Here is a 14,997-nt window from a genome sequence, read left to right on the forward strand (position 1 = left end):
TACTAAAAATAGTAAGAGTCTATGTTGAACATTTTAAAAGAAGTCTACAATAATAATAATAATAATAATAATAATAATAATAATAATAATAATAATAATAATAATAAATAATTTTATACAAGCTTCCAAACAAACAAATTGCTCTATAATCAGAAAGCTCCTAGGGTTCATGAAAAATTATAGTTATACTATGGGTAATTGGGTCTTGTTGTGTAAGTGTGGGATGGGAGAGATAGGGTGGGGTTTTAGATCTGAGTTTGAAAAGTTCTAAATTTGAGTTTGAATGATATTGAGTTTTTTGATGATTTTTTTTTTCTTCTAAATTTATAGATAGAAGAAAATGATTAAGTTTTGGGTTAGAGGTTGAATTTCTAGGTTTTGAGTTTAATTTATGTATTTTATTTTTATTTATAAATGAAAGCTTAAATATGTATATACTATGTGACTCGAAACATAATAATTTCTTGGCTTAATTGCAGTTTTGGTCCCTCTATTTTAGCTGAATTCCGAAAGTAGTCTCCTATTTTATTTCTACCCAGTTTTAGTCTCCCAAACAGAATTTTGGTTCAAAACTTGATGAAATTTCAGTTTTTAAAACCGTACCACACCATACTACACCATCTATGATCATAAATTTCAGGTACAATTGTTGCAAATGAAATCTTGAGGCATTGTGTGACTTAAATAATTATAACTGGGGAAAAATAAAATGGAGGGACTACTTTCGCAATTCAGTTAAAATAGGACGACTAAAACTGCAATTAAGTATAATTTATTTTATAAATAATTCGTACTTTTTATGAAATCAATCAGTATCGACAAAGATAAAAATAATTTCTTTTGTGTTACTATAAATTAAATGAAAACATCCAAATATGCATCAGATCATTCTCTGTAGAAGAAAAAGAAAACTTAAACATATTTTGATAATTTTTTAATTAAATATATTATTTTAATGCATGATCAACTTCTAATTAAATATTTGGTCAGAATTTAGGAGGTGGAGTTGGGTTGAGGACGAAATGAAGGTAGTGGAGGTAAGGATAAAGTTGAGAAAGAAACTGTCATGTGGGGTTAGTTAGGTAGGAGAGGCGAAGAAGATAAAGAAGGTGAAATGTTTTTTTATTTTTGTTTATAAACATGGGTAGCTTTAAAGGCAATTGAGATAACCTATTCTCTATAGCACCAAATTTGGTATATTTAAGTAATCTTAGTTAAGGGTGGGAATAGGTCAAAGATCAGACTTTGAAAGATCTGCGTTTAATTTACGATTAATTTGTTTAAGTTTGGCCTACGGCTTATCGAAGGCTTATTTTTTTCGTTTTAAAAATTTGGTTTGGTTTGAAAGTCTATTTAAAAGTTTTATTCATATTAAAATATATTTAAAAGCTTTATTCACCTTAAACAAACACCTTTTAAACTCTAAAAAATGATTTTTGGTTTAAAACAATAGATTTTTTCCTGCAACAAATCCTCTCAATTCTCAAACAAACTCGGAGATATTCAATAATAATAAAATTAATAGACTGCACCTATTTTATGTATTTTTTATATTATTTTTTTACAAATTCGCATATACTCATTACAAGAAAATTGACTTTTCGTGACAGACAACGTATGTCACTAAAAGTCAAAAACTGTAGGTAAATGTCAAAAATACTTTGTGACACCGGATCCAGGGTCAACTTTAAAGAGGCGGCTTGCTACATTTTGAATATTGTCACTACATATTTTAAAGACTGTCACTACATGTTTTTGATTTCTAACTATCACGATAAATATAAATAATGAATTGATCTATTTCTACGGTATTGTCTCTCACTAAAAGTTAAATAAATATAAGTAAATCATGGATCTATTCCTACGGTATTGTCTGTCACTACAACTTATTATTATTTATTAAATTAAATTTATTTTATCTTCCTACTAATTGTAATTCTAAATTATTAATATCAGTAAATTAAATTTAAATTTCTAATTAATTTTTATTAACTAATTCAATTGAAACATACAATAAATAGTTATTTTGCTCTAAAACATTCTATAAACTTTCGAAGGAAGTCAGAATGAGTTTCTTAATATTTATTATGATAAATAGCAAACTAATTTCATGAAGAACAATCATCATCTTCGTAAACAAAATATTTGATAAATACTCCAAAAAGTTTTGGATATGGATATAAAAAGTAAATAATGCAATAGGGGATCCAAATCCAACCAAAATAGTAAGTTGGCTTTATGCTAGACCTTAAATGACTCCCCTGAGCTCTCTAGTTTGCAGTGCGTATTTGCGGTGCTGGGACAAGATCACTGTTGTGTTGTTTCAACTGTAGATCCAAAGAGATATCTCTGAAGTGGGCAAATGGCATTTGATTCCAGTGTTATTATGTTGCTGCTTCTTCCTCTTTGTCGTTTGTTACCACAAGAACTTTCTCTAGTAAGAAAAAGTGAACCATAGAAAGTTTATGACAAGTGCTGCAACATTGACTGTTAATTGAAACTGAATAAATTTTTGATTGTTGTTGTAAACACATCTTCCCCATCTTAAAACAGTGGCGACATAATTGAAGTTGTCGTCTAAGATGACGATATCGGAACTTTGTTTGGAGACTTCAGTTCTTTGGATTCCCATAGAGACAGTGCATCGTTTGTGCCATCGCCTGTGACTGCAACTACATGTCCTTTCTTTCTGAGGCATTGCACTATCGAAAGTTTGTCCAAAGGGACATATCTTCCGAATCCAAAATCTCCATGAGCAAAAGCTATACATCGTAGACTAGCAGCCATGCCTTGAATTATCTTCTCCAATTTACTCTTTCTTCATCAATGGACTTCATTGCGCTAGTTATCACACATTGCAAGTATCAACTCTGCAGCTCCTTTCCAATGCACATCGACTTTGTTCTCATTTTCCTTCCTTATCGCAACACCACTCCGTTTCTTCTCCGAGTTAAATGTTTCAACATGAAGGACTTTATGTTTCTGTTTCATTTCATCCATGTCCATACCTAAATCCGATACCGCCCACAAGAGTATAGCTTTCTCTGTTGGGCTACCTGAAATCTCAGGTACAAATCCTGATGAAGGCTTATACACACTACTAGTTCTATTGAGGGCTACCCCTTAGTGGAATAACTCAAGAACCTTCAGTGCCATTGCATTGGAAAAACTTTTCATCACAAAATTTTCAAGACCAAGACAAAACTTGGGCCCCCTCATTTCATTAAGTGTCTAAGTACCAGTTTTATCAGTACATATAACAGTTGTTGATCCCATAGTTTCACAAGCATAAATTTTTCTCACCGTAACATTTTCTCACATCATTCTTTTCATGGAGTAAGCTAATGTGAGTGTCACAGCTAACGGCAGACCCTCAGGGATAGCCACAACAACAATAGTAACAACAGCTGCAACAATTCTTACAATAGCATTTAAAACGTCGTTAATATCAGTTTTTGTTCCTTGAAACTCCTTATTCCTTTTCTCATCTTCTGTGTTACCCATGAAATAACGAATACGCAACACTAGAAGAACAAGAAATGCTACTGCAAGTCCAACCTTTCCAATCGAAGAGGTTAACTTGTTAAGCCGAGCTTGTAAAGGCGTTCTTTCGTTACTGTCTTGGGCTATTGAATTCGTCATTTGACCCCAAGATGTGTTGCCTCCATCATAAGTTACAAGCATTTGAGCATATCCATCCACAACTTTCGCCCCGGACAACAAAAAAGGCGCTCTTACAGACTCGATTTCTACATGATCGCTCTCACCTGTCATGCTAGATTCATCCACTTGCAATTAATAACCAGCTAAAAATACTCCATCAGCTGGAATTTGATCACCAATCTTAAGAGACACAACATCTCCCACAACAACATCAAATAGAGATATCTTTTGTGGCCTATCATCTGAACCATTTTGCCAATTCTTTATGGAGAAATTAGATAGTGTCTACTAGTACTTATGCCAAAGCTGTCCAATTGTTGCTGCAAAGTAGACCATAAAATTTTATTTATGGCACTTGGTACTATCCATATAATGGCAACTATAGCACCAAATAATTTGCAAAGGAGAAATTAGATAGTGTCTACTAGTACTTACGCCAAAGCTGTCCAATTTCCTTGCTGCTGCAAAGTAGACCATAAAATTTTATTTATGGGACTTGGTACTATCCATATAATGGCAACTATAGCACCAAATAAATTGAACTCTAAAGCTGACACAGTAGGAACTGCTACACCAGCTGATACAACAGCCAAAGCCAAAATCTGCATCATTGTATTCCAATGACATGATCAATACAGAAAAAGTTAAAGGGTTGGATTGAATAGTTCTTTATAAAAGAGAGAGAGAGAAACAAAAGAAAGGAAAAGTTTATTTTCTGACCTTTTTTGAAGGAATGGTTTTTCTATAAAGTATAAACTCTGCCAAAACAATTGTTGGGGTAACAACAATCTTAGACATTTGATAGAAACCAACACTGCATGAACTTAATTGTCAGCAACATGAAAGGAAGTTCCAAAACTCTTATGATTGATATGTTAGAGCAAGAGCATGAACCTGTTATGCTTGAGGCTGGTGTTTGCAAGGCCAAAAGCAAAATCCATAACAGCACCAAGTGCAAATATAGAAAAGAATGGAGTTGTTTTAGATGAGGGAGACACAGGAAACACTGAGAGTGCTTTAAAAAAATGCAAGGAGAGCCCATGCAGTGATGTAATGAACAAATGTGAGGAAAATTTGGAAGTTGAAGCCAACTCTTCCCATCACCTGTCAGCAACAAAGTTTTATCAAATTCAAGAGGCCTATTTCAGTTTTAACCTTCCTAACATGTCATAATAATAATGATGATAAAATGCATGTAACATAAGAAGTAAATGTTACATACCAATTTGTTTGCCATGATGATTCCAACTGCAACCATGAAGTTGAAAGATAATGCCACCACTAGTCCACAATATCTTTGTTGTTGGCGCTTGGCTCATTCCGATGTTCGGAACTCATTGTAGAGAGAAGATCTTAGTTCATCCAGTGCTTTACTTGATAATTTTAACCATGAGAACAGTAAAGCATTGTCGAGTTTACATTAGTATTGGAAAGTGGAAACTACGTAGCATGGTAAAGTAGTGATTTCGTTGCATGACGTGTGTCAGTGTCCAACACGACGCAAAAATATGTAGTTATATTCAATTACATCGATTTTTTAAATTATCATTAGTGTCCATTTGTCGGTGTAAAACATCCATCACACCTTTTGTGGGATAAGTTATTGTTATTTGGAACACAAACATAAGCCTCTTCACTAATAATAAAAAACAATGGCAATTTACAACTAGTACTACTAATAAATACAACATCAAAACTTCATTTAAATTTTCAAAAACAAAAAAAAAACAAATAATAAAAGAATCAAAATGGAATTTCAATTAACAATGGTAATCATCATTTATCTCGTGAATTTGACATTAGCATACAATTCATTCAACTTATTAACACATCTAATTCAATTTCAAATTTGTAAAAAAAAAAAAGTGATATCTCACAGTAACAAATTTTGCCGATAACAACGATAATCCAGTAATTCTAGATATACAGAACAAAAGCAAAGAGGGAAATAAATCAGCAACACAAAACCTCATAGACGAGAAGGAAATCATAAAAGTAAATAAAAAATAGAGAGAATAAGTTGATTGGAATAGATATTTGTTGATACTTACAAAAGCGAAATCAGACTAGCGAGATAGTGGCTGCAGACAATGAGAACGGCGGCGGTGCTGCGAGCTGGAGGGAAATAGTAACACAGACGGTGCCACCTGCCGGAGAGAATGTGGCCGACGGTTTCTTACGGTGGTTGTAGCGCAGAAAGAGCAACTTGACAAAGTAGTATAAAAACCAATGCAAATTGCTAATAGAGAAAAAAACAATTTTCACGTACTCCTGAATCTCTAAATAGCTGAATCTGAATGCTGAGTTTGAATCTTAAATCGAAAATTGCTGAATTGCAAAAACGAGAATCAATGAAGAAATCATTGAGTTTGAATCGGAAATTGAAGGAATTGATTGAAGATGGAATCGAAAAAATGACGAAGAAATCAGGAAAACTTCTTCAACTCAAAAACAAGAATCCATGAAGAAATCATTGAATTTGAATCGGAAATTGAAGGAATCGATTGAAGATTGAATCGGAAAAAATGACGAAGAAATCAGGAAAACTTCTTCAACTCAAAAACGATAATCAATGAAGAAATTGAAAAATACTTCTTCAACAAAAAAACGAGAATTAAAATTCAAATAAGCTTTAATAATTTCTGAGAAGAAATAGGAAATTAAAATTGGGAAGATCTTTTGAGTAAATTTGAAAAGAAAATTTGAGAAAGAAATACAATGAGAAGAAATAGAATAGAAAAAAAAAATAGATGGAAATGAGAAAGAAAGAGAATAAGTGAATATTATTTAGATGTAAATATTTTTTAGATGTGAATATTTTAGTTTTTTTTTTTAAGTTTACACAATGTATTGATGTTAAATGAGAATAGGTGACACTCTATCTCGATGCTCACAACTAGTCATTTTAAGGAGATCTTCATCCTTGATGCTTCAAGTTTTTCAATAGATTTTTGGCTAAATTACATTCGTGGTCTTAACTTAATTTTAGGTAACGTTTTAGACCTTTATCTTTTTTTTTTTTGACTTGGTCATTTATTTTAATTTTAAGTGACAATTTGATATTTTATGTTTTAAAATTTCAACAAAGATATCCTTTTTTATACAAAAATTCAAAAAAATATTCAATCAAAACTCATAAAATTAATTATATTCTTCAATATAATACAAATTTCATCAAATTCGTAACACAAATCTTCAAATAAACTCATATTTTCATACTTTATTTGATATTGTTAGGAATAAAGGACTAAATCTGAAAAAAAAAAAAAAAAAAAAAAAAAAAGGACTAAAACGTTACCTGAAATTAAGTTAAGGGACCACAGATGTAATTTAGCCTAGATTTTTTGTTTTGTAGTGACTATTTTGATTTAAGATTTATTTTTATATATAAAATATAAAATTAGAACAACGAGTTTCTAGAAGATTTTTAAGAGATGCTAATTTTACTAAAGGAATACAAAGATAAAAGAAAAAAAAAATTGAAGTAGTAAATATTGAAATCTTAGGTAGTATAATAATTATATAATAGTATGAATGATTCAACTTGAAAAGAACTAGAGAAAAAAAACAGAAATAATATGAAACGGCTATCGAATATGGAATGACTATCGAGTGATTGCCTAATTGATAGACTTTCAACTAGAAAATAATATTAATAATAAAAAAATAACATTAATAAATAATAAAATATATATAGGCCGACCTGTCAAACCTAGGTTTTTTTATAAACATGAATATGACCTATTTAAATAAACAGACAGATCAAACCACAAACCGTTAACGGACGGTCTAAACCATTCACATCACTATCAACAATGTTATATAGTACGATACGAACAAATTATGAAGACTAAAATTTAAGTTAGGAAATCTAATCATAGACCAAATTAGTGAATTCAATAGTCAAACTAATTATCTTCATTACAGTTTTTCATCTAATATTTAACATTTTTCATGCAATATTTGTTAGTATTAAAATGTTTGATCGTTACTATATATCTGATAAAAACTTGAAAATATGTTGTAATTTATAGACAGCTTACAAGTTACAACATGCCAAAACATGACCATTCTTATAATTTTTATGATAAAGTTCTTTCTAAAGAATTAAAAGTTATCTAATCATTTAAATTTTTAATAGTCATATCATAAAAATCATTATTTTGCCTAATGTGTTTATTTATTGTAGAATAGTATTAGTTATATATAGAAATTTTCTAAATTAGAATTGTTAATTTCTTATTTACGATATACTAAATCACATAAAATTATAATTGAAATGTACATAAATGATAATTAATGTACTATAAAAACATCTCCACATTATGATTAAAATAAATTTTAAGAAAAATGTTAATTAGGTTTGAATTATTTATTAATGATTTTACAACAAAAATTAATATTTAGATCATTACAATGGTATCTTTGATTTGTTTAGGGCACCAAAATATTAAGAACCGGTTCTGTTTATAAACTATTATTAAATAAAAAATTAATGATGAATCAAATAATAAAAATTACCACATCATCCACCAAACATTAAAAATAAAGAAAATTTAAAATTACAGAAAAATAAAATTTTAAAGAAACTAAAATCATATGAAACTCATATTCAGAAACAAAAACACTATTAACTCTTGAATTTTTTCTCTTTGGTGCAATGTGATTAGTTTCCTTTATAGTTTGACTTCCATTAATATTTTTTTTTGGCATTTTCAAATAACGAATGATTCTATATGATAAATGTTGGATAATTTGTATAATTGAGAGGAATTGAAATTGAGAAGAAAAGAGAAGAAAAACAGAGATTTCAACAAACGGAGATTGATTATCAATCTGGACAGTCTGGAGAATGATCTGTTATATATTACAGATTGTTCTTGATTTTTACAACTTTTATAGAAACAGCTTTCTACTAAATCAGTTACAACAAACTTAACAAACTTTTAACTATATTCTAACTAACTTGTAACCATACTCTAACTAACAAATTACAAATTAATTTGAATTACATTTAACAATAAAGATTGTCATTAATTTGATATTTTTGCAACCGTTGTTTCATTGAAATTGATTGCTATCCCAAATGTCAATTTGCTTGAATATTATTATTTTTTTCTCTAATCCCTTTCTAACGGATATTCCAGGACCTTTTGTCATTAGTCACTCTATCAATCTCTAAATTGGTCAGTAAATTTTGTAACTGATTTACACACTGATTTTTTAGATGTCCCTAAACCACTATTTCCAAGTCCATTTAATGCACATGATAGACATGATAGAAAGGGATAGAATATATATTTTCTATTAATTATTTTTATATTTGATTAGATTTATATTTTTATATTTTAGATTATATTTTATAAATTGTTTTTATATTTATATTTTATTATATTTCAATTTATATTATAAAGTTATATTTTATAAGGGTAATTGAGTAAACTGTTGTGCTTATCTTATCTTGTTGGTTTCTAACCCAACTCATTCATGATAGAAATTTCAACTAAAAAGACAAGATATAATATAATTATGGATTAACTTATCATATCATGTTGGTCCATCAAACACTAGATTTAGACATGATATGATAACTTATTCCTATCATGTCTCTTATTATGTTGATTAAATGGGTTCTAGATATCTTAGTTGAGTTAGATAGTTAGTTACACTAGCTAATTAGTTATTTTAGACTAGTTAATTATTTATATAATTGACTATATAAGTGTTTGTAGTCTTTAAAGTAATTAATTATGTCAACTATCAGTATCATTTAATTTACTTTTCTCAATTTAACTTATTATCAATGATTTAAATTAAGAATCGTAATAATAAGCAATTGATTTAGCTACAAATTTGACATTTTCGATCTCTAAATCGATCATTAAATAACTGTTTTTTGGTAGTTGGTCCGAGTGAGTTACAAGTTAAATTCAAAAACATAGTTACATAAGTGGTTATAGGAGTTCAACACTGATTATCGTATATAAAAAATAAAAAACACAATTAGATGTGTCTCCTATTTTTCTCTTGGACTTTGTTTGATCTCAATTGGATATCTAAATTTCTATATACACTTTTCAGACGCAAAGGGATAATAAACAATTGTCACATTAAAAATCTTACTAAGAAAACTAACGACATAAAATCCAGGTGAAGGGAGAAAGATAGTTGTAGGTTTTTCTTTTAGCTTTCTAACACCACAGAGGACACCTTAATTGAAAGTTTAGAGCACAAGTTTGGTCAAAATTTAGAGCACCAAGAACACCAACAAATTAGACATTTTGGATAACGATTATTGTACAAGAATATATCTATTGTTTTGACCAAACCTATTCTTTTTATTTTTTATTAATATAGATTCGGAATTGGCTCATAGATTTGACTTGACTTACTTGAAGTCCAATCAAAACACCTTCCTAGTTCTTTGGTTATGAAAACCTAGGGTTGCCTAAAAAATGTTAAGAACTTTGGTAAACTTTATTTCTTCATTGATTATAAAAAATTATATTTCATTGTTATCTGATGATCGTCTATATTTTAGAAAAATGCATGTTCTAGAAAAGTACGCGCATCTGCCTATGATAGCATGCTTCTGGTAGTTCATCATGTTTCTGGCAGCTCAATATGTTTTTGATAAACCAACGTGCCTCTGAAGAATTAAATGCTCTGAAGATTCAGTGTGTCTCTTGAGTTTCCATGACTCTAATGAACAATACTTTTGCATGTTACTGACGAACAATACTTTTGCATTCTTTTGATGAATTATACTTCTGAGCATGCCTCTGAAGTCTACTGTTCATGTAACACCCTAAATTTTATAATAAATATTTTCTTAATGAAATAAGATTTTAGATAATTAATTTGGTGTTAAAACTATTTTAGAATATATGTGGATAAATTGTGTGACTAATTTTTGTAATATATGTGTGCTTTCTATGATGTGTTAATATGATACATATTGGACTAAGTAAGTGATATAAACAACAAAAATTATATTTAATTATTTTATATATTTTATATATTTTCTATAAATAATAATATTTTAGTGTACATATTTTAATGTATAAAATTTTAAGCGAATCTACGTGTATATGTTCGTTTGTTGTTAATGCGAAATTTTCTTGTATGTTTGACTAATATTAGTTGTGCACATAATTATATTTAATTTTTCATAAATATATTTAATTTTGATTATTTATTTTACAAATAGTTATCTTAAGGTATTAGTAATATTGATATTGAGTTTCTTTATTTTTATACAGTTGTTATGGTATGATGATTTTATACATGTTTATTTTGATTTAGTAATTAATATAAATTGTTGATGTTATATTTATTTATTTTATCCTTTCGAATATTCTATAAAGATGATTTATTTTTATATAATTATTTTGAAAAATGTTATAGTAATACTTATAGTTATTATTTTGAAAATGAGAGTTTTGGTTAAAATTAGATTTATCTATGTTAAGGATAAATAATTTTATGATAAAATGAGTATCTTGTAGAAAAAGTTTCTAGAAAAGTAAAATAAATTATTTATTTATTAAGGGCTTTTAGAAAAACTAAAAAATGGATTATGGACTAGATAACTGTTTACACCCAAATTTTCTACTTCTGCATATTAATTTGGGCTATTACTAGTAGGATTTTTCTTTTATACACCTGCGAATTTCTCATTACACCCTTATTTTTGTCTCATACTTGACTACAATGTGTAGGACCTTACAGTTTTACTCTTGTATTTGTGCATCTTCTATCTGCACCCCTACTTCTGCAATTAAAAAATAAAAATAAAAACAAAAATCAGACTAATGGCAGCTAAATTGCAGCAAACCCTTTTTCTCTCAAATTCACTCCACCAATTCTTTGCCATTTGATTTGATCCCAGCCTCTATCCCACACAAAACTGGCCACTGAATCAAATTTTGACGTTAATTTTATCGATTGTGGCTACGTTTCATCAGAAACAGCTGCGTTTCTTTCCTTAGGCGAGTTATTTTTGGCCGATTCCAATCACCACACTTGTCTCTCAAAAAAATAGGTATCATTTTCGGATTCCTTTGGTCGAAACCTTCAAGAAGTACTACTAATTTGAATTTTTCAGTGAATTTAACGTCGGACCCTTCCGGCGCTTCAACGAGTCGGTGAAACTTTTTCTGTAGTTTTTCTCGTCTATTTGACTCCATTTTTACTCCTAAAATTATTATTAATTATTCATCATTTATTTTTATGATCCGCATAATTTATAAATCGCATCTCGGAGATTAAGTGAACTTGCCCTTTATTCAAATTTGCCTGTTATACGTTGTCAGTCTGCAGCTGCGGTTGAAAATGTCATTTGATTTATGTGTTTGAGAAAGTGTCAAAATAAGGTAAGAGGTGAAAGATAGTTTGAATTCATGAGAATAATATATTGTGAGATGAACAGAAACACCGTATTTCCCAACAATTCATCTGGGGCTCGCAACGTACGACAGTATCCCTATAAGGGATAAATTCACTAATGTGTAAAGAGGGAAATTGTGAGGATAAAATGTGGAATAAAAATATTTATAAGGTGTTTATTGAGTTCATGTGATATGATTAATAAAAGATGAACGCATAGTGATAAGTTTATGTGATGTTTGATTAATAACTGTGATGTTATAAATTTGGGATAAGTTAAGTGATGAGGTATGATTGATGATAGTGATGCTATGAAATTGTGATGAGCTTATGTGATAATGATGATGATGTGAGATAATGATATTGATGTTATAAATTTGTGATGAGAATATTGAAGTAATCCAATATTTGATGAAATAACGGTGATTCCAAATTGTGTTTGAGATAATGGTCTTAATGGAGTATCATAGGCCAACGAGGGGAGAAAATAAATATTGAGAATTTGTGAAGTGGAGATTATGTTGTCATCATATAGGTAGGACCTAACAAGCCTAGTGATTCAGGAAAAGTACAATTGAATAAGCCTGATCGTGATGGTCTACTATTGAGCCTTAATGCAAGATTGTTAGACCTTGGAGGTATTCGAGTGCGGAATTCCTAGGTGACTTGGAAGTAGCACTCCAATTGTCGGGAGCTACAATGCAACACACGTTTACCTCGACTGTCGCGTATTTGTGTCTCGGGTTGAGTTGACGAGATCTATGAGGACAGGGACAATTTGAATTGTCCGTCCACCGGGATGGTGGCATTGGATCAAGTCTCCTAACCAAGTACTTCAGAGTTAGAATGGCGCCACATTGTGAAGTAGAGTCCAAGTTCATGCATAACATTGCATTTTCTTGTGATTGTTTTGCTGTGATTAATAGGTATCGTGTGGTATAATAATTTCTCTTAGATGATTAGATGTTACAATGAAATGTATTGATTTTTCTTGAGTGGTTTTGACTTTATAATATGATGTTTTTCCTCTAAGAATGTTTGTGTAATGATACAGTTTATTTATGATTAATTGTGTGTTCTTCTTACTTATATTATACAGTTAAAATAATTTCAAAACTCACGTCCTTCTTTATTTGTGTTTGACTGGCTTGATGTTGCGTTTGCAAAATCGCAGTTATTACAAGTTAATGAGTCTTGAAGTTCAAGATGAGAGAAATTCCGCTCTAATAGGTGATACCGAGAATAAGAGTTGTAAATTGTATTTTACTTTTACTCTTTTTTTATTTTATTTTAAATGACTTTTTGTATGAAAATCTTATAAGTACAAGTTTTTCGAATTAAATTAAGAAATTTTAGTTAAATCAATTTTATGGAGATTGCACCTTTTTATAAGGGAAAAAAGTTTAAAGTGTTTCTTTTGAATTTTGAAAAATGTGATATCCTAAATTAATTATAAAAGTTTTTTATTTTCTTGGAAACTGTAACACCCTAAATTTTATAATACACTATTTTATTAGTTAAGTACGATTTTAAATAATTAATTTAATATTAAAATTATTTTAAAATATATGATGATAAATTTTCTGACTAATTTTCGTTATATAGGTGATTTCTACGATGTGCTAGTTTTATAAATTCTAGATTACATGAGCGATATAAATAAAAAAATATTATATTTTATCATTTGATATATTTTTTAAAAATAATAGTATTTTAGTGTAATGTATATTTTAAAGAACAAGATTTTATGCAATTTTACTTGTATATACGTTTATCCAATTAATGTAATACTTTTATATGTGCTTGACTGATGTTTAGTATGCACGTAGTTATATTTCAATTATTTATAACTATTTTCTATTGTTAGTTATTTTTTTATAAATAATTATCTTGAGATAGAATTGATATTGTGTTCGATTTCGTTTATTTTTATATACTTGTTATGACATTGTGATTTTATATATATTTATTATGATTTAGTAATTAATATAAAATATTGATGTTATATTTATTTATTTTATAATTTTGACTATTTTCTAATATGTTGGTATTATTATAATGTGAGTATTTTGAGAAATAAGTATAATTGTAGAGATTATTTTGAATGTGAGAGTTTCAATTATTAGTAATATGTTTTTTTTTTATATTGATTATTTTAATTACTCTAATTTATAAAATATTAGTAATGTTTGAAAAATTGTGTTTGAAAGAATATTAAAAAGGAGATCAAATAATTATTAATTTTGTTTTAACAAAATAAAAATAATAATAGTAAAACAAAAACATAATTAAAGGACCAATGAGTTTGATTCATGTGTGAACCCTAATTGTTAATAAAATAAAACAAACAAAAAAGGGAAGGGAGTTGGAAGGGCAGCCGTAAAACCAAAGAGAAAACACAACAATAACCTATCGTTTAACACCAGTGATCGATAACTGTTCCAGAAAACTTTCTCCATTTTCTTCCAAATTTGAGTATGTTGTTTCTTATATTTAGTTAGTCACTTAAACACAATTTTCCAGATTTTCAACAACCCCAATTTCTCTCTAAAATACCCGACTTCTACGTTTGTAGAATTCGTGATTTTGCAACGTTCTTCTTCACCATAAGTTCGATTTGAGTGAAACCAACGCCAAAACAACCTTCTGAAAAATGGCTTTATTAACAACTAATTTGTTTTCTTATTTATGGTAACTTTCTTTGACCGGTTTTCGAATTTAGTTTTTTAGAATATCTCCTCATAATTTATTTTTTACGCTTACCCATAAAATGTCGAGTTAGATCGATCGAAGGACAAAGAGTCAAAGAACAAAGACTGTTTGGTCGTGGTATCTTATTCATAGGTGAAAACGTCGAAATAAAGTAAGGGGTGAGAGAGAGTTTGAACTCATGAGTATAATATATTGTGAGATGAACAGGAAAACCGTATTTCCCAACGATTCATT

At 29.0% G+C, this 14,997-nt stretch overlaps 1 pseudogene; it reads right to left on the reverse strand.

Annotated features, from left to right (window-relative positions):
* Positions 1-2,059: 2,059 nt before the first annotated feature.
* Positions 2,060-14,997, reverse strand: part of LOC101513605 (nucleotide-sugar uncharacterized transporter 2-like) — a 48,084-nt pseudogene continuing 35,146 nt past the window's right edge.

Source organism: Cicer arietinum, chromosome 3 (genome assembly GCF_000331145.2).
Source record: "Cicer arietinum cultivar CDC Frontier isolate Library 1 chromosome 3, Cicar.CDCFrontier_v2.0, whole genome shotgun sequence".
Taxonomy (NCBI): domain Eukaryota; kingdom Viridiplantae; phylum Streptophyta; class Magnoliopsida; order Fabales; family Fabaceae; genus Cicer; species Cicer arietinum.